We start from the raw sequence: 12,770 nt of genomic DNA, 5'->3' as shown, positions 1-12,770 counted from the left end.
TCTCACTCTCCCTGTCCCTCTCTCACTCTCCCTGTCCCTCACTCTCCCTGTCCCTCACTCTCCCTGTCCCTCTCTCTCTCTCTCTCTCTCTCTCCCTGTCCCTCTCTCTCTCTCTTTCCCTGTCCCTCTCTCTCTCTCTCTCTCTCCCTGTCCCTCTCTCTCTCTTTCCCCGTGTCTCTCTCTCTCTCTCTCCCTGACCCTCTCTCTCTCTCTCCCTGTCCCTCTCTCTCTCTTTCCCCGTGTCTCTCTCTCTCTCTCTCCCTGACCCTCTCTCTCACTCTCCCTGTCCCTCACTCTCCCTGTCCCTCACTCTCCCTGTCCCTCTCTCTCTCCCTCTCTCTCTCTATCTGTCCCTCTCTCTCCCTCTCTCTCTCTCCCTGTCCCTCTCTCTCCCTCTCTCTCCCTCCCTGTCCCTCTCTCTCCCTCTCTCTCCCTCCCTGTCCCTCTCTCTCTCTCTCCCTGTCCCTCTCTCTCTCTTTCCCCGTGTCTCTCTCTCTCTCTCTCCCTGACCCTCTCTCTCTCTCTCCCTGTCCCTCTCTCTCTATCTCTCCCTGTCCCTCTCTCTCACTCTCTCCCTGTCCCTCTCTCTCTCTCTCTCCCTGTCCCTCTCTCTCTCTCTCTATCTGTCCCTCTCTCTCTGACCCTCTCTGTGTGTGTCTCTCTCTCTCCCTCCCTGTCCCTCTCTCACCCTCCCTGTCCCTCTCTCACTCTCCCTGTCCCTCTCTCTCCCTCCCTGTCCCTCTCTCACCCTCCCTGTCCCTCTCTCACTCTCCCTGTCCCTCTCTCTCTCTCTCCCTGTCCCTCTCTCTCTCTCTCCCAGTCCCTCTCTCTCTCTCTCTATCTGTCCCTCTCTCTGACCCTCTCTGTGTGTGTCTCTCTCTCTCCCTCCCTGTCCCTCTGTCACTCTTCCTGTCCCTCTCTCACTCTCCCTGTCCCTCTCTCTCCCTCCGTGTCCCTCTCTCACACTCCCTGTCCTCTCTCACTCTCCCTGTCCCTCTCTCTCCCTCCATGTCCCTCTCTCACTCTCCCTGTCCCTCTCTCACTCTCCCTGTCCCTCTCTCACTCTCCCTGTCCCTCACTCTCCCTGTCCCTCACTCTCCCTGTCCCTCTCTCTCTCTCTCCCTGTCCCTCTCTCTCTCTCTCCCTGTCCCTCTCTCTCTCTCTCTCCCTGTCCCTCTCTCTCTCTCTCTCTCTATCTGTCCCTCTCTCTCTCTAACCCTCTGTGCGTGTGTCTCTCTCTCTCCCTCCCTGTCCCTCTCTCACTCTCCCTGTCCCTCTCTCACTCTCCCTGTCCCTCTCTCTCCCTCCCTGTCCCTCTCTCCCCCTCCCTGTCCCTCACTCTCCCTGTCCCTCACTCTCCCTGTCCCTCTCTCACTCTCCCTTTCCCTCTCTCACTCTCCCTGTCCCTCTCTCACTCTCCCTGTCCCTCTCTCTCCCTCCCTGTCCCTCTCTCTCCCTCCCTGTCCCTCTCTCACATCCTCCCTGTCCCTCTCTCACTCTCCCTGTCCCTCTCTCACTCTCCCAGTCCTTCACTCTCCCTGTCCCTCTCTCACTCTCCCAGTCCTTCACTCTCCCTGACCCTCTCTCTCTCTCTGACCCTCTCTCTCTCCCTCCCTGTCCCTCTCTCTCCCTCCCTGTCCCTCTCTCTCCCTCCCTGTCCCTCTCTCACATCCTCCCTGTCCCTCTCTCACTCTCCCTGTCCCTCTCTCACTCTCCCAGTCCTTCACTCTCCCTGTCCCTCTCTCACTCTCCCTGTCCCTCTCTCACTCTCCCTGTCCTTCACTATCTCTCTCCCTGTCCCTCTCTCTCTGACCCTAACTGTTAGTGTCCCTCTCTCTCTCTCTCTGTGTCCCTCGCTATCTCTCTCTGTCACTCTCTCCGTGTCTCTCTCTCCCTGTCCTTCTCTCTCTCTCTCCCTGTTCCTCTCTCTCTCTCCCTCTCCCTCTCTCTCCATCTCCCTGTCCCTCTCTCTCTCTCTCTCTCCCTGTCCCTCTCTCTCTCTCCCTGTCCCTCTCTCTCTCTCCCTGTCCCTCTCTCTCTCCCTGTCCCTCACGCTCTCCTTGTCCCTCTCCCTCCCTCTCTCTCTGTCCCTCTCTCGCTCTCTGTCCCTCTCTCGCACCCTATCCCTCTCTCTCTCTCTGTCCCTGTCCCTCTCTCTCTCTCTCTCCCTGTCCCTCTCTCTCTCTCTCAGTCCATCTCTCTCTCTCTCTCTGTCCCTGTCCCTCTCTCTCTCTCCCTGTCCCTCACGCTCTCCCTGTCCCTCTCCCTCTCCCTCTCTGTCCCTCTCTCTCTCTCTCTATGTCCCTCTCTCTCTCTCTGTCCCTCTCTCTCTCTCTCTCTGTCCCTCCCTCTCTCTCCCTGGCCCTCTCTCTCTCTCTCTGACCCTCTCTCGCACCCTCTCTCTCTCTCTGTCTGTCCCTCTCTCTCCCTCCCTGTCCCTCTCTCACTCTCCCTGAAGCTCTCTCTCTTTCTCTGACCCTCTCTCTCTCCCTCCCTGTCCCTCTCTCTCTCTCCCTGTCCCTCTCTCTCTCTCTCCCTTTCCCTCTCTCTCTCTCTCCCTGTCCCTCACTCTCTCTCTCTCTCTCCCTGTCCCTCTCTCTCTCTCACTCTCCCTGTCCCTCTCTCTCTCTCTCTCTCTATCTGTCCCTCTCTCTCTGACCCTCTCTGTGTGTGTCTCTCTCTCCCTCCCTGTCCCTCTCTCACTCTCTCTGTCCCTCTCTCACTCTCCCTTTCGCTCTCTCTCACTCCCTGTCCCTCTCTCACTCTCCCTGTCCCTCTCTCACTCTTCCTGTCCGCTCTCTCCCTCCCTGTCCGTCTCTCACTCTCCCTGTCCCTCTCTCACTCTCCCTGTCCCTCTCTCACGCTCCCTGTCCCCTCACTCTCCCTGTCCCTCACTCTCCCTGTCCCTCTCTCTCTCTCTCTCTCTCTCCCTGTCCCTCTCTCTCTCTCTCCCTGTCCCTCTCTCTCTCTCTCTCTCCCTGTCCCTCATTCTCTCTCTCCATCTGTCCCTCTCTCTCTGACCCTCTCTGTGTGTGTCTCTCTCTCTCCCTCCCTGTCCCTCTCCCACTCTTCCTGTCCCTCTCTCACTCTCCCTGTCCCTCTCTCTCTCTCCCTGTCCCTCTCTCTCCCTCCATGTCCCTCTCTCACTCTCCCTGTCCCTCTCTCACTCTCCCTGTCCCTCTCTCACTCTCCCTGTCCCTCACTCTCCCTGTCCCTCACTCTCCCTGTCCCTCTCTCTCTCTCTATCTCTCTCCCTGTCCCTCTCTCTCTCTCTCTCCCTGTCCCTCTCTCTCTCTCTCTCCCTGTCCCTCTCTCTCCCTCTCTCTCTCTATCTGTCCCTCTCTCTCCCTCTCTCTCTCTCCCTGACCCTCTCTCTCCCTCTCTCTCCCTCCCTGTCCCTCTCTCTCCCTCTCTCTCCCTCCCTGTCCCCCTCTCTCTCTCTCCCTGTCCCTCTCTCTCTCTTTCCCCGTATCTCTCTCTCTCTCTCTCCCTGACCCTCTCTCTCTCTCTCTCCCTGTCCCTCTCTCTCACTCTCTACCTGTCCCTCTCTCTCTCTCTCTCCCTGTCCCTCTCTCTCTCTCTCTATCTGTCCCTCTCTCTCTGACCCTCTCTGTGTGTGTCTCTCTCTCTCCCTCCCTGTCCCTCTCTCACCCTCCCTGTCCCTCTCTCACTCTCCCTGTCCCTCTCTCTCCCTCCCTGTCCCTCTCTCACCCTCCCTGTCCCTCTCTCACTCTCCCTGTCCCTCTCTCTCTCTCTCCCTGTCCCTCTCTCTCTCTCTCCCAGTCCCTCTCTCTCTCTCTCTATCTGTCCCTCTCTCTGACCCTCTCTGTGTGTCTCTCTCTCTCTCCCTCCCTGTCCCTCTCTCACTCTTCCTGTCCCTCTCTCACTCTCCCTGTCCCTCTCTCTCCCTCCGTGTCCCTCTCTCACACTCCCTGTCCTCTCTCACTCTCCCTGTCCCTCTCTCTCCCTCCATGTCCCTCTCTCACTCTCCCTGTCCCTCTCTCACTCTCCCCTGTCCCTCTCTCACTCTCCCTGTCCCTCACTCTCCCTGTCCCTCACTCTCCCTGTCCCTCTCTCTCTCTCTCTCTCCCTGTCGCTCTCTCTCTCTTTCCCCGTGTCTCTCTCTCTCTCTCTCCCTGACCCTCTCTCTCTCTCTCTCTCCCTGTCCCTCTCTCTCTATCTCTCCCTGTCTCTCTCTCTCACTCTCTCCCTGTCCCTCTCTCTCTCTCTCTCCCTATCCCTCTCTCTCTCTCTCTCTATCTGTCCCTCTCTCTCTGACCCTCTCTGTGTGTGTCTCTCTCTCTCCCTCCCTGTCCCTCTCAAACCCTCCCTGTCCCTCTCTCACTCTCCCTGTCCCTCTCTCTCCCTCCCTGTCCCTCTCTCACCCTCCCTGTCCCTCTCTCACTCTCCCTGTCCCTCTCTCTCTCTCTCCCTGTCCCTCTCTCTCTCTCCCAGTCCCTCTCTCTCTCTCTCTATCTGTCCCTCTCTCTGACCCTCTCTGTGTGTCTCTCTCTCTCTCCCTCCCTGTCCCTCTCTCACTCTTCCTGTCCCTCTCTCACTCTCCCTGTCCCTCTCTCTCCCTCCGTGTCCCTCTCTCACACTCCCTGTCCTCTCTCACTCTCCCTGTCCCTCTCTCTCCTCCATGTCCCTCTCTCACTCTCCCTGTCCCTCTCTCACTCTCCCTGTCCCTCTCTCACTCTCCCTGTCCCTCACTCTCCCTGTCCCTCACTCTCCCTGTCCCTCTCTCTCTCTCTCTCTCTCTCTGTGTCCCTCGCTCTCTCTCTCCCTGTCCCTCTCTCTCTCTCTCTCTCTCCCTGTCCCTCTCTCTCTCTCTCTCTATCTGTCCCTCTCTCTCTCTAACCCTCTGTGCGTGTGTCTCTCTCTCTCCCTCCCTGTCCCTCTCTCACTCTCCCTGTCCCTCTCTCACTCTCCCTGTCCCTCTCTCCCCCTCCCTGTCCCTCACTCTCCCTGTCCCTCACTCTCCCTGTCCCTCTCTCACTCTCCCTTTCCCTCTCTCACTCTCCCTGTCCCTCTCTCACTCTCCCTGTCCCTCTCTCTCCCTCCCTGTCCCTCTCTCTCCCTCCCTGTCCTCTCTCTCCCTCCCTGTCCCTCTCTCACTCTCCCTGACCCTCTCTCTCTCTCTGACCCTCTCTCTCTCCCTCCCTGTCCCTCTCTCTCCCTCCCTGTCCCTCTCTCACATCCTCCCTGTCCTTCTCTCACTCTCCCTGTCCCTCTCTCACTCTCCCAGTCCTTCACTCTCCCTGTCCCTCTCTCACTCTCCCTGTCCCTCTCTCACTCTCCCTGTCCTTCACTATCTCTCTCCCTGTCCCTCTCTCTCTGACCCTCACTGTTAGTGTCCATCTCTCTCTCTCTCTGTGTCCCTCGCTATCTCTCTCTGTCACTCTCTCCGTGTCTCTCTCTCCCTGACCTTCTCTCTCTCTCTCCCTGTTCCTCTCTCTCTCTCCCTCTCCCTCTCTCTCCATCTCCCTGTCCCTCTCTCTCTCTCTCTCCCTGTCCCTCTCTCTCTGACCCTCTCTGTTAGTGTCCCTCTCTCTCTCTGGCTGTGTCCCTCGCTCTCTCTCTGTCACTCACTCCGTGTGTCTCTCTACCTGTCCCTCTCTCTCTCTCCCTGTCCCTCTCTCTCTCTCTCCCTGTCCCTCTCTCTCTCTCTCTCCCTGTCCCTCTCTCTCTCTCTCCCTGTCCCTCTCTCTCTCTCTCTCCCTGTCCCTCTCTCTCTCTCCCTGTCCCTCTCTCTCTCTGTCCCTCACTCTCTCTCTCCCTGTCCCTCACTCTCTCTCCCTGTCCCTCACTCTCTCTCTCCCTGTCCCTCACTCTCCCTGTCCCTCTCTCACTCTCCCTGTCCCTCTCTCACTCTCCTGTCCTTCGCTATCACTCTCCCTGTCCCTCTCTCACTCTCCCTGTCCCACTCTCACTCTCCCTGTCCCTCTCTCACTCTCCCTGTCCTTCACTATCTCTCTCCCTGTCCCTCTCTCACTCTCCCTGTCCCTCTCTCACTCTCCCTGTCCTTCACTATCTCTCTCCCTGTCCCTCTCTCTCTGACCCTCTCTGTTAGTGTCCCTCTCTCTCTCTCTCTCTCTGTGTCCCTCGCTCTCTCTCTCTGTCACTCTCTCCGTGTCTCTATCTCCCTGTCCCTCTCTCTCTCTCTCCCTGTCCTCTCTCTCTGACCCTCTCTGTTAGTGTCCCTCTCTCTCTCTCTGTGTCCCTCGCTCTCTCTCTCTGTCACTCTCTCCGTGTCTCTCTCCCCTGTCCCTCTCTCTCTCTCTACCTGCCCCTCTCTCTCTCTCTCCCTGTCCCTCTCTCTCTCTCTCTCCCTGTCCATCTCTCTCTCTCTCTGTCCCTCTCTCTCTCTCTCCCTGTCCCTCTCTCTCTCTCTCCCTGTCCCTCTCTCTCTCTCTGTCCCTCACTCTCTCTCTCTCTGTCCCTCTCTCTCTCTCTCCCTGTCCCTCTCTCTCTCTCTCCCTGTCCCTCTCTCTCTCTCCCTGTCCCTCTCTCTCTCTCCCTGACCCTCTCTCTCTCTCTCCCTGTCCCTCTCTCTCTCTCTCCCAGACCCTCTCTCTCTCTCTGTCCCTCACTCTCTCTCTCCCTGTCCCTCACTCTCTCCCTCTCCCTGTCCCTCACTCTCCCTGTCCCTCTCTCACTCTCCCTGTCCCTCTCTCACTCTCCCTGTCCTTCACTATCTCTCTCCCTGTCCCTCTCTCACTCTCCCTGTCCCTCTCTTACTCTCCCTGTCCTTCACTATCTCTCTCCCTGTCCCTCTCTCACTCTCCCTGTCACTCTCTGACTCTCCCTGTCCCTCACTCTCCCTGTCCCTCACTCTCCCTGTGCCTCTCTCTCTCTCTCTCCTGTCCCTCTCTCTCTCTCTCCCTGTCCCTCTCTCTCTCTCTCTCTCCCAGTCCCTCTCTCTCTCTATCTGTCCCTCTCTCTCTGACCCTCTCTGTGTGTGTCTCTCTCTCTCCCTCCTGTCCCTCTCTCACTCTCCCTTTCCCTCTCTCACTCTCCCTGTCCCTCTCTCACTCTCCCTGTCCCTCTCTCTCCTCCCTGTCCCTCTCTCTCCCTCCCTGTCCCTCTCTCTCCCTCCCTGTCCCTCTCTCACTCTCCCTGACCCTCTCTCTCTCTCTGACCCTCTCTCTCTCCCTCCCTGTCCCTCTCTCTCCCTCCCTGTCCCTCTCTCACATCCTCCTGTCCTTCTCTCACTCTCCCTGTCCCTCTCTCACTCTCCCAGTCCTTCACTCTCCCTGTCCCTCTCTCACTCTCCCTGTCCCTCTCTCACTCTCCCTGTCCTTCACTATCTCTCTCCCTGTCCCTCTCTCTCTGACCCTCACTGTTAGTGTCCATCTCTCTCTCTCTCTCTGTGTCCCTCGCTATCTCTCTCTGTCACTCTCTCCGTGTCTCTCTCTCCCTGACCTTCTCTCTCTCTCTCCCTGTTCCTCTCTCTCTCTCCCTCTCCCTCTCTCTCCATCTCCCTGTCCCTCTCTCTCTCTCTCTCCCTGTCCCTCTCTCTCTGACCCTCTCTGTTAGTGTCCCTCTCTCTCTCTGGCTGTGTCCCTCGCTCTCTCTCTGTCACTCACTCCGTGTGTCTCTCTACCTGTCCCTCTCTCTCTCTCCCTGTCCCTCTCTCTCTCTCTCCCTGTCCCTCTCTCTCTCTCTCTCCCTGTCCCTCTCTCTCTCTCTCTCCCTGTCCCTCTCTCTCTCTCTCCCTGTCCCTCTCTCTCTCTCCCTGTCCCTCTCTCTCTCTGTCCCTCACTCTCTCTCTCCCTGTCCCTCACTCTCTCTCCCTGTCCCTCACTCTCTCTCTCCCTGTCCCTCACTCTCCCTGTCCCTCTCTCACTCTCCCTGTCCCTCTCTCACTCTCCCTGTCCTTCGCTATCACTCTCCCTGTCCCTCTCTCACTCTCCCTGTCCCACTCTCACTCTCCCTGTCCCTCTCTCACTCTCCCTGTCCTTCACTATCTCTCTCCCTGTCCCTCTCTCACTCTCCCTGTCCCTCTCTCACTCTCCCTGTCCTTCACTATCTCTCTCCCTGTCCCTCTCTCTCTGACCCTCTCTGTTAGTGTCCCTCTCTCTCTCTCTCTCTCTGTGTCCCTCGCTCTCTCTCTCTGTCACTCTCTCCGTGTCTCTATCTCCCTGTCCCTCTCTCTCTCTCTCCCTGTCCCTCTCTCTCTGACCCTCTCTGTTAGTGTCCCTCTCTCTCTCTCTGTGTCCCTCGCTCTCTCTCTCTGTCACTCTCTCCGTGTCTCTCTCCCCTGTCCCTCTCTCTCTCTCTACCTGCCCCTCTCTCTCTCTCTCCCTGTCCCTCTCTCTCTCTCTCTCCCTGTCCATCTCTCTCTCTCTCTGTCCCTCTCTCTCTCTCTCCCTGTCCCTCTCTCTCTCTCTCCCTGTCCCTCTCTCTCTCTCTGTCCCTCACTCTCTCTCTCTCTGTCCCTCTCTCTCTCTCTCCCTGTCCCTCTCTCTCTCTCTCCTGTCCCTCTCTCTCTCTCCCTGTCCCTCTCTCTCTCTCCCTGACCCTCTCTCTCTCTCTCCCTGTCCCTCTCTCTCTCTCTCCCAGACCCTCTCTCTCTCTCTGTCCCTCACTCTCTCTCTCCCTGTCCCTCACTCTCTCCCTCTCCCTGTCCCTCACTCTCCCTGTCCCTCTCTCACTCTCCCTGTCCTCTCTCACTCTCCCTGTCCTTCACTATCTCTCTCCCTGTCCCTCTCTCACTCTCCCTGTCCCTCTCTTACTCTCCCTGTCCTTCACTATCTCTCTCCCTCTCCCTGTCCCTCTCTCTCTCTCTCTCCCTGTCCCTCCCTCTCTCTTACTCTCTCTCTCTCTCCCTGTCCCTCTCTCTCTCCCTATCCCGCTCTTCCCTGTCCCTCACGCTCTCTCTCCCTGTCCCCCTCTCTCTCTCTCTCTCTCCCTGTCCCTCTCTCTCTCTCCCTGACCCTCTCTCTCTCTCTCTCTCCCTGTCCCTCTCTCTCTCTCTCTCCCTGTGCCTCTCTCTCTCTCTCGCTCCCTGTCCCTCTCTCTCTCTCTCTCTCCCTGTCCCTCTCTCTCCCTCACTCTCCCTCCCTGTCCGTCTCTCTCCCTCTCTCTCCCTCCCTGTCCCTCTTTCTCCCACTCTCTCTCTCTCCCTGTCCCCTCTCTCTCTCTCTGTCCTTGTCCCTCTCTCTCGCTCCGTGTTTCTCTCTCTCTCTCCCTGACCCTCTCTCTCTCTCTCTCTCCCTGTCCCTCTCTCTCTCTCTCTCTCTCTCTCTCCCTGTCCCTCTCTCTCTCTCTCGCTGTCCCTCTCTCTCTCTCACTCTCTCTGCCTGTCCCTCTCTCTCCGTCTCTCTCTGTCCCTGTCCCTCTCTCTCCCTCTCTCTCCCTCCCTGTCCGTCTCTCTCCCTCTCTCTCCTCCCTGTCCCTCTTTCTCCCACTCTCTCTCTCTCCCTGTCCCCTCTCTCTCTCTCTGTCCTTGTCCCTCTCTCTCGCTCCGTGTTTCTCTCTCTCTCTCCCTGACCCTCTCTCTCTCTCTCTCTCCCTGTCCCTCTCTCTCTCTCTCTCTCTCTCTCTCCCTGTCCCTCTCTCTCTCTCTCGCTGTCCCTCTCTCTCTCTCACTCTCTATCTGTGCCTCTCTCTCTGACCCTCTCTGTGTGTCTCTCTCTCCCTCCCTGTCCCTCTCTCACTCTCCCTGTCCCTCTCTCACTCTGCCTTTCCCTCTCTCTCCCTCCCTGTCCCTCTCTCACTCTCCCTGTCACTCTCTGACTCTCCCTGTCCCTCACTCTCCCTGTCCCTCACTCTCCCTGTGCCTCTCTCTCTCTCTCTCTCCCTGTCCCTCTCATCGCTGACACTCTCTGTTAGTGTCCCTCTCTCTCTATCTCTGTGTCCCTCGCTATCTCTCTCTGTCACTCTCTCCGTGTCTCTCTCTCCCTGTCCTTCTCTCTCTCTCTCCCTGTTCCTCTCTCTCTCTCCCTCTCCCTCTCTCTCCTCTCCCTGTCCCTCTCTCTCTCTCCCTGTCCCTCTCTCTCTGACCCTCTCTGTAAGTGTCCCTCTCTCTCTCTGGCTGTGTCCCTCGCTCTCTCTCTGTCACTCTCTCCGTGTGCCTCTCTACCTGTCCCTCTCTCTCTCTCCCTGTCCCTCTTTCTCCCACTCTCTCTCTCCCTGTCCCCCCCCTCTCTCTCTCCTTGTCCCTCTCTCTCTCTCCGTGTCTCTCTCTCTCTCTCCCTGACCCTCTCTCTCTCTCTCTCCCTGTCCCTCTCTCTCTCTCTCTCTCTCCCGGTCCCTCTCTCTCTCTCCCTGTCCCTCACTCTCTCTCTCTCTCCCTGTCGCACTCTCTCTCTCTCACTCTCCCTGTCCCTCTCTCTCTGACCCTCTCTGTGTGTCTCTCTTTCTCCCTCCCTGTCCCTCTCTCACTCTCCCTGTCCCTCTCTCACTCTCCCTTTCCCTCTCTCTCCCTCCCTGTCCCTCTCTCACTCTCCCTGTCACTCTCTGACTCTCCCTGTCCCTCACTCTCCCTGTCCCTCACTCTCCCTGTGCCTCTCTCTCTCTCTCTCCCGTCCCTCTCTCTCTCTCTCCCTGTCCCTCTCTCTCTCTCTCTCTCCCAGTCCCTCTCTCTCTCTATCTGTCCTCCTCTCTCTCTGACCCTCTCTGTGTGTGTCTCTCTCTCTCCCTCCCTGTCCCTCTCTCACTCTCCCTGTCCCTCTCTCACTCTCCCTGTCCCTCTCTCTCCCTCCCTGTCCCTCACTCACTCTCCCTGTCCCTCTCTCACTCTCCCTGTCCCTCTCTCTCCCTCCCTGTCCCTCTCTCACTCTCCCTGTCCCTCTCTCACTCTCCCTGTCCCTCTCTCACTCTCCCTGTCCCTCACTCTCCCTGACCCTCACTCTCCCTGTCCCTCTCTCTCTCTCTCTCTCTCTCTCCCTGTCCCTCTCTCTCTCTATCTGTCCCTCTCTCTCTGACCCTCTCTGTGTGTGTCTCTCTATCTCCCTGTTCCTCTCTCACTCTTCCTGTCCCTCTCTCACTCTCCCTGTCCCTCTCTCTCCCTCCCTGTCCCTCTCTCACTCTCCCTGTCCCTCTCTCACTCTCCCTGTCCCTCTCTCTCCCTCCATGTCCCTCTCTCAATCTCCCTGTCCCTCTGTCACCCTCCCTGTCACTCTCTCTCTCTCCCTGTCCCTCTCTCTCTGACCCTCTCTGTTAGTGTCCCCCTCTCTCTCTCTCTGTGTCCCTCGCTATCTCTCTCTGTCACTCTCTCCGTGTCTCTCTCTCCCTTTCCCTCTCTCTCTCTCTCCCTGTCCCTCACTCTCTCTCTCTCTCTCCCTGTCCCTCTCTCTCTCTCACTCTCCTGTCCCTCTCTCTCTCTCTCTCTCTCTATCTGTCCCTCTCTCTCTGACCCTCTCTGTGTGTGTCTCTCTCTCCCTCCCTGTCCCTCTCTCACTCTCTCTGTCCCTCTCTCACTCTCCCTTTCGCTCTCTCTCACTCCCTGTCCCTCTCTCACTCTCCCTGTCCCTCTCTCACTCTTCCTGTCCGCTCTCTCCCTCCCTGTCCGTCTCTCACTCTCCCTGTCCCTCTCTCACTCTCCCTGTCCCTCTCTCACGCTCCCTGTCCCTCACTCTCCCTGTCCCTCACTCTCCCTGTCCCTCTCTCTCTCTCTCTCTCTCTCCCTGTCCCTCTCTCTCTCTCTCCCTGTCCCTCTCTCTCTCTCTCTCTCCCTGTCCCTCATTCTCTCTCTCCATCTGTCCCTCTCTCTCTGACCCTCTCTGTGTGTGTCTCTCTCTCTCCCTCCCTGTCCCTCTCCCACTCTTCCTGTCCCTCTCTCACTCTCCCTGTCCCTCTCTCTCTCTCCCTGTCCCTCTCTCTCCCTCCATGTCCTCTCTCACTCTCCCTGTCCCTCTCTCACTCTCCCTGTCCCTCTCTCACTCTCCCTGTCCCTCACTCTCCCTGTCCCTCACTCTCCCTGTCCCTCTCTCTCTCTCTATCTCTCTCCCTGTCCCTCTCTCTCTCTCTCTCCCTGTCCCTCTCTCTCTCTCTCTCTCCCTGTCCCTCTCTCTCCCTCTCTCTCTCTATCTGTCCCTCTCTCTCCCTCTCTCTCTCTCCCTGACCCTCTCTCTCCCTCTCTCTCCCTCCCTGTCCCTCTCTCTCCCTCTCTCTCCCTCCCTGTCCCCCTCTCTCTCTCTCCCTGTCCCTCTCTCTCTCTTTCCCCGTGTCTCTCTCTCTCTCTCTCCCTGACCCTCTCTCTCTCTCTCTCCCTGTCCCCTCTCTCTCACTCTCTCCCTGTCCCTCTCTCTCTCTCTCTCCCTGTCCCTCTCTCTCTCTCTCTATCTGTCCCTCTCTCTCTGACCCTCTCTGTGTGTGTCTCTCTCTCTCCCTCCCTGTCCCTCTCTCACCCTCCCTGTCCCTCTCTCACTCTCCCTGTCCCTCTCTCTCCCTCCCTGTCCCTCTCTCACCCTCCCTGTCCCTCTCTCACTCTCCCTGTCCCTCTCTCTCTCTCTCCCTGTCCCTCTCTCTCTCTCTCCCAGTCCCTCTCTCTCTCTCTCTATCTGTCCCTCTCTCTGACCCTCTCTGTGTGTCTCTCTCTCTCTCCCTCCCTGTCCCTCTCTCACTCTTCCTGTCCCTCTCTCACTCTCCCTGTCCCTCTCTCTCCCTCCGTGTCCCTCTCTCACACTCCCTGTCCTCTCTCACTCTCCCTGTCCCTCTCTCTCCCTCCATGTCCCTCTCTCACTCTCCTGTCCCTCTCTCACTCTCCCTGTCCCTCTCTCACTCTCCCTGTCCCTCACTCTCCCTGTCCCTCACTCTCCTGT

This window comes from Chiloscyllium punctatum, chromosome 14 (genome assembly GCF_047496795.1).
Source record: "Chiloscyllium punctatum isolate Juve2018m chromosome 14, sChiPun1.3, whole genome shotgun sequence".
NCBI classification, from domain to species: domain Eukaryota; kingdom Metazoa; phylum Chordata; class Chondrichthyes; order Orectolobiformes; family Hemiscylliidae; genus Chiloscyllium; species Chiloscyllium punctatum.
Note: the sequence above shows the minus strand (reverse complement) of the source record.